This window comes from Ovis canadensis, chromosome 22 (assembly GCF_042477335.2).
Source record: "Ovis canadensis isolate MfBH-ARS-UI-01 breed Bighorn chromosome 22, ARS-UI_OviCan_v2, whole genome shotgun sequence".
NCBI lineage: Eukaryota > Metazoa > Chordata > Mammalia > Artiodactyla > Bovidae > Ovis > Ovis canadensis.
Genome location: NC_091266.1, coordinates 32,526,297 through 32,538,409, shown reverse-complemented (window position 1 = coordinate 32,538,409; position 12,113 = coordinate 32,526,297). Strand labels below are relative to the sequence as shown.

Genomic DNA, 12,113 nt, shown 5'->3' with positions numbered 1-12,113 from the left:
TCTCACACTTTCCTTTCATCTCTTTCCTCCTCAAACTTTTCTTTCTCGGCTAGGGCCTCAGCTTCGGATCTTCTTGGCGTCCCGTCACCTTGGGGGAAGTGTATCATCTTGTTGTGTACCTGGAGTTAGTGGTTTCTCTCTTCACAGCTCCCTAGCAGAGGGTATAGGAAAGATGGCCAGACACCTGGGATGGAGGGGGCCTGGGCCACAGCACCTGTAGCCCTCCTCCTGCACCCCAGTGGGTCAGGACAGAGTGGGCTTATTCCCAGCTGTGTAGAAACTGGAGTTGGGGTCTGGTCTTGTCCTTTTTAATTTCCCACTGTTAGGGTGGGGCCTTAGGGTCTGAGGAGGCATTTCCCAGCCATAGAAATGCTTATTCGGTTCACCAGAGTTCTTTTTCTCCTGCTCTCCACGAGTAGGAAGCATAGAAAGCCTTGCATCCCTTCCTTCTGGAACAGTGAGGAAGCCTTAGGAAGCTAGGGGAGAAACTTCCCACAGGATGACCTCGGTTCCGTTCCAAGAATAGCACATGGAAGAGGGCTGACGTTAATTTTTATTGGGTCTGAGAAGCTGATGAAAACTTTGTGGACTCTTCCCCAGAAAAAGTACAGTGGTAATAACTGTAACATTTATGTGGTTGTAGGCATTGTACTAAGCACTTACGTGTATCACCTCCTCGAATCCTTCTCATAACCCTGTGAGGTGTAAAGTTCTATTATCCCTATTCTACAGATGAGGAGACTGAGGCCCTGAGATGTTTAATGACTTGCCCATGTATGTGCATTTAGAAAGTGGTCAGATTTGCATAGGATTCCAGTGGGACCCCAGGATCTGGGGTACCTCAGTCTAGAGTACAAGTCACCACGTGCATTGCTGAAAGACAGGATATGTATACACGTGTAATGGGATATAAGATGGATACCGACCCCTGCAGCTGGTGATGACCCTGCTTGTCAAGGAGGTGGAGGAAGGAGAGGCAGGCTCCTGGCTCCGCCTTTACAGGATCCTCCCCCATCCTCTTAGGCCAGTCAGGTGCGTCTGCGTGGAGTTTCTAAGTGTCCACGCTTTGCAGGGCTCCCACGCAGTTTACTTACTGGCATTTAACAGTAGGTGTGGAGTCAGACAATCTGGGCTTCTCTCCTGGTTCTGCCTCTCCAAGCTCAGTGACTTGTGGGGAGGCATTCTGCTCATTTGCCATCTAGGGAGCTTGATGAACTCTGACTTTCATTAGGACAAGGAAGGGTCTCACCACTGTGGGAGGAAGGCAGTGCTCTTAATGTGTCTTCAGTGTGGCCCATTAGCAAGCAGCCTACTCAAGGTACAGTGTGCATGTTGTTCTGGTATTATAGGGCTAGAAACGGACCTGTGACTCTGACCACGCTTGTAGCTCTAGAAGGTACAGTGAGTATTTTCGCAGAGTGACAGTGATCCTAGTAATTAAGATTTTTGGAATCGTTTGTACTTCTTGTCCTGCATGCTGTTCTGTTCTGTTCTCCACCTGTTCATGACCCACATGGCAGGTATCCTTAAAATCAGAGAACTGTGGAACATCAGTGCTGGAAAGGAACACTGATCGCCTACGGCCAGTCTTCTCATTTTGCAGGCGTGGAAACAGACTAAGAGAGGTATAGGAAGTTGCCCAAGGCCACACAGCGAATCCTTAGCAGAGCCAGGCTGTAGGTTGGAATTCTTTCAGTTGTGCCTACCCAACAGCTGTCCTATCTCTCTTCTTACCTTGTTCATGAACAGACCTAACTCTTCATCAGTTTTGACCTTGTATAGCTCTTATCCCCTCTGCTTGTTTCCTTGAAAGCAGAGGCTGGATCATTCTCATCATAGTTTCTCCCTCTTTCTCCTCACTGCATCTGATGCTGCCTCTGTGCATGGTGAATGAAGGCACAAAGCTGTTGCATAAACAGAGCTATCTCTGAAGTCCTTTGTATGGTGCTTGGCCCCCTGTTCCACACATTCAGGTCATGGTAACTTCTTCAAGCACCAGGATGACTCTCTGCTGTAGGCAGAGACCTCGGAACTCCCCCTTTCCATGTGCTCCTTTTTCCCATTCATATAGTGATGGATATACACAGTCAACATGTGCTGGAAGCTTTTAGAGGTCAGGGTGGGCTGGCTTCTTCATGGCTGTGCTGGGCTGTCTTTCCAGCAGAGGTATTAGTATAATCTGGGTGTCAATAAAGAGCATCTTCTCTGAAATTGGGCTGGCTGGTTTAAGGAGTAACATTTAACACTCCTTGGCCACATGCCACTGTCAGTGTTCATGGACTGTCTCTTCTCTCTGCTAAACAAAATTGTTGTCTATTACTCAGCCTTCCCAGTTACTCTACCTTTTAAGGAGAATTTTCTCCTGGTTAGCTCAGTTCCTGGGCCTTTTTCGTGTAGAGTGGAGGCTGTGCTGGAGATGGGTCAGTCAGAGTTTGTGTGAGTGTGTATGTGTGAATGTGTGCGAGGAGGGCTTGTATTTGTGTCTGAAAAGGCCCAATACTTGTGGTGAGAAGAAGAAACAGAGGCTAAAGAAAAAGAGAGGGAAAGTGTGTATGAGTTGGGGGTTGGAGGGAGATGAAGAGGAGAATCTATGGAAGGGTGGCTACTGGCTGTGTATGGGATACTAAGTGGTAGAGAAGGAGAAGGGGTTTTAAAGATGTTTTCCAATGTATTAAGAATTGCATTCCCTCCCACTGGCATTCAAGAGATCAATAACATTTTGAATTTTGTTTGGGCTGGATTGTAATTATGATTATGTGATTGTGAGTGTGACTCCCAAGTGAGACAAGGCTGCATGGAGACAGTTAACGTTCATGCTACTCCGGCACGTTCTGTCTGGGAGATGGAGGCTAGCTATGGAGCAGAGGAATGTGGGAAGCAGACTTGGGGGAAGTGATCTAGGAAAATGCTCTGTGGTTTGGGTGCAGGGGCTTAGGGCTGATGTGCCAGAGTCAACGTGTAGTTTGTATTACAGTGAACAAACCCCGGATCATTTTTCTGCATTGAAAAATTTAAAAATGTATCCGAGTTTTCAGATTTGGTGCTTATTCACTTTGTACCCTATTTCCAAAAAAAAATATGAGACTCAGTGGGGAAAATGTAGTGATTCATTCACATAGTATTTTTCCCCCTTATAGAGAGATTTGCCCTAAGGAGGAAGAACAGGTTGAGTTTCATGGTCATATTTTACTGACAGAAATACTGGGAAGGATATTTAAATTTTTGTTCTTCAAGAATTACTCTTTTGTACTGGTTTGAGACAGAGATGGCTTAGCACAGGGGAGGTTTTTAATCCAAGGGAAGGAGCAGTGACTGTTTGGTTGAGATAAGGTGCTGTCTTCTGCCAGAGCCCCTCCTGGGTTGAATTGATCCATGTGCTCTGCTGTCTAGTGTTTGTGTTCATTAGGATGACTTCTTCCAGCGACTGAAGGTACCAGAAGAATAAAAAGACTGCTGGAACTTGCAGGTGTGTGCATGGGCATCCTGGCCTCTTTCTGGGCTCCTAGGAACACGGGAGAAACACTTCTGCAGAAGAGCATGAAGGGTTGGCCTGACATCTAGAAGGTTCTAGGAAACATTGGTGTTTTGGGGACCAGGCAAGGACAGAAAGAAGACCTGCCCTGGTCCCTCTTGTATGTTGCTGGTGGAAGAAGGGCACAAGTGTTGAGTACCAGCTTTAGGAAGACATCAGTCTGATGCTTCCAGATACTCTTATTTTACTTCCCTGGGCCCAGCGTGCTGGGTGTTCTCATGCCTGTATCTGGAGAGGAACTGAGCTTCAGAGACATCGCGAACCTGCTGAATATCATGTACTTGGTAGGCCTTCACAAGCCTGACCAGAGCCCTCATTTTTTTCCATTAGGATTCTAATACCTACCCTAGAACGTTGAGTGTCTCCTCAAGTGTGGGCTCTGTAATAGATGTGAACTGTGTGTGCCATTTAAGATTTTCTAATCCTCCAATTAAATAATAAATTAAAAAATGTTCTAGTAGCCACACTAAAAAGGTAAAAAGAAATAAAATTAATTTTAACTGTATACTTGTAAATCTGGGCTTCCCAGGTGGTGCTAGTGGTAAAGAACCCTCCTGCCAATGTAGGAGACATAAGAGATACAGGTTCCATCCCTAGGTTGGGAAGACCCCCTGGACAAGGGCATAGCAACCCACTCCAGTTTTCTTGCCTAGAGAATCCCATGGTCAGAGGAATCTGGTGGGCTGCAGTTCATGAGGTCGCACAGAATCAGACATGACTGAAGTGACTTAGCATGCATGCTTGTTTTAACCCAGTGTACTTAAACATTATTTCAATATATGATCAGTACTTTTAAAAATCAGTGAGCTATTTTATGTTCTTTTTCCATACCAAGTCTTCAAAATCCAGTGTGTAGGTTCCTTTTACGTCTCAGTTCACACCAGCCACATTTCAAGGGCTCAGTGGCCATGTATGCCTAGTGACTGCCTTACAGGACCACACAGCTCTGGCATCTCTTGGCTGGAGAGGTGTGTTCTGCCCTGGTGCCCAGGTTAGTGAGGGGTTTTTCTAAAATAATAGTTTCAAAACACCAAGGGATGAATCAGTGCTGTGCCTGTCTGCAAGAGTGTCACCTGAGGAGCATCGTCTCGAGCCCCAGGTGACTCTCTAGCCTGATTGGAAACGGCTGCTCTGAAAACATTCACTGGGCAGTTCACCGGGGCTCTGTGCCTCGGCTTCACCCCCTTTCAGGGACACTTGCATTCCAAGCACGTTCCTTTTGGGAGGGGGTGGTGGAGGTGTGATGGGAAAGGTGGGGGAAAGGCATGCCCCAAGGGCCTTTTCCCTCCCCTGCTGAACAGAACTGCCATTTCAGTGGAAAAACAAAATCCTGCTTATATATCTGGGTGTGATTATGCATAAGAGGTAGAACCTTCTTTTTTGGTGGCTGAGGGCAGCATCTTGTGTTCTCAGGAAAGGTGAGATGAGAGAACCAAAATATTGATATTTAGGGCAAAAGGGGATACTGTGTATTTAAACTGCGTTCTTTTCCAGTGGTTTGGTTTTTAAATTTATTTGCTGACTTAGAGTAAAAACTTTGATCCTAGAAAGTTACCGTCCAGGGTCCAAACCTCAAGTGCCTCAGGCCGGGCAGGTAACATGCCATGAAGGGTGGAGGGGTTTCAAATCCAAACTTACGGGGATGTTTTTCACCAAAATGTGGCAGTCTCTCTTTTTTCTGGGAGTAGAAGACCCTCTTGGCCTTTCATTTCCCTACTTTTGATAGAGAAATATTTCTAGGAGAAAATGCAGTGCAGGCACCCCGAGGAAGAGCAGCTGACACTTGGCTTTGGTGTTTAGGGAGAGGAATCTGAGAGCTCTGCCCATCTAAGGGAGAACAGTCACTGCACAGCCCCCTCTGCCGTTGTCTTGAAACCTAGTATCACCAGATCGTGCCATTTTTAAGGAGAAACCACAAAGCTAGAGTATGTAAAAGGTAAAAAATTGTTGAGGTTTTTAAAAGAATTTTAAAACTTAGAAATACAGACTCATAGGAAGTTCCCCCTCCTCCCCACTGTGAAAGATGCAGGGTTCCCGTGTGCCCTTCCGCCTGGTAGCATCTTACATAGCTAGTACAGCATCCAGACCAGGAAGTGGGCCCTGCTGCAGTCTGCTCTCCTTATTCAGATCTCACCAGTTTATAGAGGCACTCATTTATGTGTGTGTGTGCGAGGTGGTTTAATTTAGTGCACCTTGACCAAGTGCCACCCATGTGCCAGGTTTAAGGCCAACAGGGATGAGTTAGATTGGACCCCAGTGATCAGGGGACAGTCGGTCGGGGGAAACAGACTAAAGGATTTCAGGATATATCACCCTGGGATAGAGGGGAAGGGCACTGGGCACAACCAAAGGGACCTTGAGGGACAAGAGGGAGCTAACAGCTACTAAGGCAGCAGAGTTTACCTGAACAAAGGTTTCTTTATTAAAAAAAATTTTTATTTAGCTATTTTTGGCTGTGCTGGGTCTTTGTTGCTGCGTGCTGGTTGCGGTATGCAGGCTTCTCATTGCACCGGCTTCTCTTGTTGCGGAGCGTGGGCTCTGGGACCCATGGGCTTCAGTAGTTACGGCACGTGGGCTCTACAGCCTGGGCTCAGTAATTGCAGTGCAATGGGCTTAGTTGCTCCGCATCATGTGGGATCTTAGTTCCTAGACCAGGGATTGAACCCACATTCCCTGCATTTCAAGGTGGATTCTTAACTACTGTACCACCAGGGAAGCACTTGAGCAAAGGTTTATTAGACTGAGCTTAGTGGTGGTGTGGAGGTGCATGGAAAGCTGGGTATTGGAGAGATGAGCTGGAAGAGTCTCCTTGTAGGTGGCCCAAGGCTCGTTCCCTGTGAGTCTCTGCATTTGCTCCTCCTTCTGTCTGCAAAGCTCTTTCCCTGTCTCTTATTGTGGCTGGGATTTTTCTCACCAGGGAGATCTCAGGTCAAATATTGCTTAACTAAGCCTAGCCCTGACTTGGAGAAGGCAATGGCCACCCACTCCAGTACTCTTGCCTGGAAAATCCCATGGATGGAGGAGCCTGGTAGGCTGCAGTCCATGGGGTCCTGAAGAGTTGGACACGACTGAGCGACTGCACTTTCACTTTTCACTTTCCACTTTCATGCATTGGAGAAGGAAATGGCAACCCACTCCAATGTTCTTGCCTGGAGAATCCCAGGGATGGCAGAGCCTGCTGGGCTGCCATCTATGGGGTCACACAGAGTCGGACACGACTGATGCAACTTAGCAGCAGCAGCAGCCCTGACTACCTAACTTCAATCCTACCAGCAAAAACTACTTTCAATCCATAATTATCTTATTTATCACATCCTGGGAGCAGGAATATTGCCTGACTTGTTCATTGTCAAGATTTTCCCTGGGAGCCCCCAAATCTGAACAAGTGTCTTGTGGAGATATCTTATCTTAGGAGTGGATGGGAAGAAAGGAGGGTCCCACCACCTTTGGGAGGAAGGAGAGCATATCCCAGTGGAAGAAAGTATGAAGTCACTGTGAGTCATTTAAATAAAGTAGGTGTGCTGTTTTTTTTTTTAAGGGAGCTAAAAATCATTTTGCTATTTTTTGACTAATTTTATTCTACTTTAAGAGCTTTGTGTCATTCAGAGGACTTGGAAACTTCGTTCTCCTTCTTACTGAATCTGTGGAGTAGGTGGGAGAGCTATAAAAAGCTCCCAAAGATCTCTTTCTTCTGCCACTGGGTGTGGAAGGGGGACAGTAGGGCAATAAGACCAGAGGTGAGCAGGGTTTGGGAGATAGGAGCCAGCTGAGTACTGAGCATCTTGGAAGCTTCAGTGGCACTCAGGTCCTGAGGGTGTGGCACTGGACCCAGTGGGATTTGCTTTGAGAAGTAGGGAAGAGCTTTCAGAGGTCAAAACAGTTCGTTTCGTATATGTTAAAGACATCTTAAAGTAATAAATACAATATGATTTTTAAAATCTGCATAAAAAGGAAAGATAATCATTGTGGTTTGTTTCTTTCCTGAACTGGTCAGCCTCAAGGCCAGCTGGGGATTGATTTGTCTCGCCTGGACCATCTGGGTTTATTGATGGAGGAGTTGGAGTTTGTGAGGGTGGAGAGTCTCCCATGAGCTTGGGAAGAAAGTTGGGCCTTGGAGTTCGAGTTACCTTCAGTGGACACTCCTGTGTGCCAGGCTTTGGAGGGGTGTGTGCAGAGGAGGTAGAGCCAGGATCTGGGTGAATGTCATGGGCAGGATGCCTCAAGGTCAGGTGGAGTTAGGACACACACGAATGAAGTAGCAGGGTTGGGAAGGGCATGAAACCAGAATTCCAGGCAATGGTCAGGGACCCAGAAGTTCACAGGAGCTGAAGAGTAATAGGAAACAGTTCTGGCAATCGAGCAGTCCCAGAACTTTGAAGCTGTGTCATATCATGCCTCATAGCCAGAATTATGATCAGATTCCTGGTGGGAGATAGGAGCCAGGCCCCACCATTCCTCTAAGGCAGAGGACAGGTGCTTTCATCATCAGGTTGAGGGTTAGGGTCCATTAGGAACGTCAGATTGCATGTCTTGACTCTTCACTCCTCATCACTTGGTAAACCTTTCCCTGCTGACTTCAGCCTTTGTAGTTGAACTTGACCTTGGGAATACAACTGGATTAGTACTTTACCAATCCTACATTGACCTTCTGAGCAAGGTCCTCCCTAGTCTACTGAATTAGTGGACTAACTGATGGATGTGACTAATTAGATTCCAGAGGCCAGACTCAGCGGTTAGGGAATGGATTGACTTGGTCATCCTTTAGTTGGAAGGCATGAAATTTGCGGTATACATTGAAGGAACCTAGAGAGTTTGAAGTCACTTGGGATACAGAGATCACCAGTCGAGCAAACAAAAGAGCTTAAACAACAACACAAAGACAAAACAGACAGCAGCATGGATCCTTATCCATATGTTAGTGGGAAAACAATATAAAAATAAATGATTTGTGCTCTGAAGGAGACATATGTGGTAGTTATGAATGTGTCCAGAGAGGCTTTTGTTGGTCCAGAGTTGGTTGGACGGTCTGGATTGGTGTTGAGTAGGAATGAAGGTGGCCAGGGTGACTTTCCCAACATCCAGGATTGTTTAATGTTCTTGGGTTGGGCTAGAGATGGGGATATAGATGAGGGAGCTGATGGTTCAGGGTATTTGGCAGGGCTTTGGGCAACTCTTGTGGTGTCTTTTGGAGGGTTAGGTCAGAGAAAGCTCTTGTTTTATGCAAGGATATAAGGTACTGCAAGAAATTTTGGATAGCTTATCCCCCCAGAAGCATCTGGAGCTTTTGCTAGACTTCCTGCCCCACTGGGCCCTTCCAGATTTGCATTATGGCCAGAGAGGAGAGCCCTTAGACTGAAGGGGCTGCTTGTCTCCTTGTTTTGGTAAAGGATACGATGGATTGCTGCTGGGCCTTGCAGCCAGGGAGACTGACCTTGGTCAGCTGTGGTTTTCTCCAGTGCTGGGCTGTTTGAAGGTCACCCAGTAGCATCTGTTGATGTCAGGGAAGAGATCTGTCTAGGCTGGTCCATTCAGGAAACAGGCTTCCTCCGATCTGTCATCCTTGTGGTACACAGCATTTACTTTGCCATTCTTGGCTTGAGATTGTTCAGGCCGTTTCTTGACCGCAAGTGGGAATCTGGGAAGAGAAGTGCTGGGCCAGCTTGGCAGGTTTCCAGGCATTTCATCGATCTGCAGTGTCCTGCTCTTTGGTGGGCAGTAGGGACCTGATCAGAGTACTCTGTGCCTTGGAGCTGTTCTTCCAAGGCCATGTTGGTGACCAGATGCTCCCAGACCCTTTGCTCTGTCAGGGTGAGCCGACACAGGTGTAAAAGGGCCCAGATTTGCTGAGACTGGACAATTCCAGTAGTCTGGGTGCCCTGGCATTGGGTCATGGTATACAGGGATTAGGGCAGAGAGGGAGGCTGGCTTCATTTACCCAGCTGCCCTCCTGGCTGCTGGCATTCTATTTTTATTTAAAGTAAAGAGGAGTTAAGTGGTCGTGGTGACAGTATGCGATAGGGATAGTAATAAACAGACTAAGGATGTACAACTCCCCCCAAGCCTGCATTCTTGAATCCTGCCAGAAAGATGCTCAACTAATGCCCTTGACATTGTTCTGAAGGGTGAAAGGTTGTTCTGGAAAAAGGTGAGAGGCAACCCTTTTCTAAATGAGTATCAGAGTCTGGGCATCAGAATCACCTATATAATTCCTAGACCTCCAAACCAAAGATTCTGATTTGATAGGTCTGAGGCCCAAGAAGCTGTTTTCATTTTCTAAGTGATTCTAATTTTCAGCCACATTTGGGAACCTGCCCAGCAGGTGCAGATCCAGAGATGCGTCCTTGTTTCCTCGTACAGACCTTGACCCTGAACCCTAACCATCGCCGTGTCTTTGGTCTTCACTCCTCTTTATGTCCCTTTCCCAAAGCTTGTCTTTTGGGGATGCTGCCCTGGCTTTGCCACACCTGGATCAGGGCTAGCGGCTCCTCTCTTTCTTATCCGTGAAGAAAGGGGGACCTCCACTTGGGCATTTTTTTTTCTTTTTTTTTTTCATTGGAGGATAATTGCTTTACAATATTGTGTTGGCCTCTGCCATACATCAGCATGGATTGGCCATAGGCATCCCTGTGTCCCTTCCCTCCTGAACTCCCCTCCCCATCCCTCCCCTCTAGGCTGGCACAGAGCACTGGTTGAGCTCCCTGTGTCGCACGGCAAATTCCCACTGGCTATCTGTTATAACATGGTGAGGCATATGTCTCTGTGCTCTTCTCTCAAATCATCCCGCCCTCTCCTTCCTGCACTGTGTTCACAAGTCTGTTCTCTATGTCTCCATTGCTGCCCTGCAAATACTTGGGCATTTTGATGGGCAGATATTTGGGAACGTTTTCTCACAAAACTTGCTGCCTGAGTCTCGACTGCATAGTCGATTCTGGCTGTAGAAATCCAGGTCTCGAGGTAGAAACAGGACCATCCTGTGAAGGCACAGGGAAAAATCTGTTTACTGTCTTCTCAGACATCATGGAGGTTCTGGAAATACAGGAGGGTTGAGTGTTTCGACCCCTTTGCTTCTAGGGTCCTGCAGACTCTGGGACAGCATTGATTGCCCTGAGGGAGTGACAGAGGGCATTGCCTGGCAGTGGGGCTGAAACTAGTGGCATTTTTGATCTGGGCACTTGGCAAGGTCAGCTTTCAAGAGAGCACATGTGGGCTGTGCATCAAGTCTTGATAGATGCTGCTGGGTCACGTGGCGTAAGGTGGAGTGTTTTAAGACCTGTAAGCTAATACAAGGTCTGGACAGTATAAATCGCAGGGGCTTTCATAAGTTTTGCTCCAGCCCACACTGTCCCTGTCATTCCCACCTCCCCTTGATTAGCCCCCTGCCTGCCGCACTCCCATCCCTGCTTCAGGCTTTCCTCTGACACCTGGCCATGTTAGGGTGCATCTCTCCCCCTCAGTTGCGCTCGGAGCCCCTACTCAGGGCTCCCGTGGCACCTGCGCCTGCCCAGATCTTTACATCTGCCTGTTGTAGAAGTCTCTGAGTGTCTGAATCTCTTGCCCAAAGAGAGCCTTTTCATGTATCCATCACCTCGCCTGCTGCCTGGCGTGTAATAGGACTCAGTAAATACCTGCTGAGTGAGAGAATCAATACATTCTTTGAGGGGAATGATATAAATAACTCCCTGACCTTATAGTTGAACACTGTTCATTTATTACAGTGCTTGGACCTGTATATAAGCTTATGGAGAGCCTTGCATTCTAGATGCATATTCAGGGACATTTTTCTAGCATAAAGAGTGTTTCAGACAGTTTGGAATGTTAACCGAGCACTTTTGAAGTAGCCAGTTCATGGTATTTGTGAGAACTACTTCTGTACTTAAAGCGGCACAATTTTATTGAAAATGTCACATTAGGAAACAGGCCCATAGGGAATCTGATATAACTTACTCTTACATTCTTTGGCAAATGAAGGTATGGCAAGCGTTTTAGTACAGAGTAGATTGGCTACTTCAATCGTGTTTCCTTGAATTGAGTATTTAGCTTTGAGAGAAACACACACATACCCCTGTGTGTATGTGTATATATATAAAATTGACTTTTTGCTTTGTATTAAAAGATGCTATGCAGGGGGGCATACTAAAAGAGTCCTGGGTTGAACCTTAGTTCTAGAGACAGAGCCAGTTCTAACTGTAGGAGTAGGTAAGTCAGTTTCCTCCTTTCACTTATGTAAAATGGGAGTGATATTCTTGTTCAGGGGTTGCAAATGTCTACAGAAATGAGGTCACTAACTTAAGTTGCTATATGTGCTTATACCTTTTTTCCCCCTCTTAGAGCTCAACCCTTTAGAACAAAATTTTCCACTTTTGTTAGAATCATAGGGAGAGGGGAATATTTCTGTATCTCAAACAAAATAACACAAGGACAGTGATCACCACAGCTTTTCTGTATTGAGACGATGGGGAGCGATAGGGACTGTGGCATATTGGAATAGCCAAGCCTGGCTGTGAAGGGCAGCTGTTTCTTAGCACCAGCTGATTATTTTCAGACATGAACAGGGGCCATGTTGACAGATTCTCTCTTTTTT

At 46.7% G+C, this 12,113-nt stretch overlaps 1 protein-coding gene across 50 annotated transcripts in view; it reads left to right on the top strand.

Moving 5' to 3' along the window:
* SORBS1 (sorbin and SH3 domain containing 1) overlaps positions 1-12,113 on the top strand; it is a 233,151-nt gene that overhangs the window by 49,816 nt on the left and 171,222 nt on the right. The gene's annotated exons all lie outside the window — the stretch shown is intronic.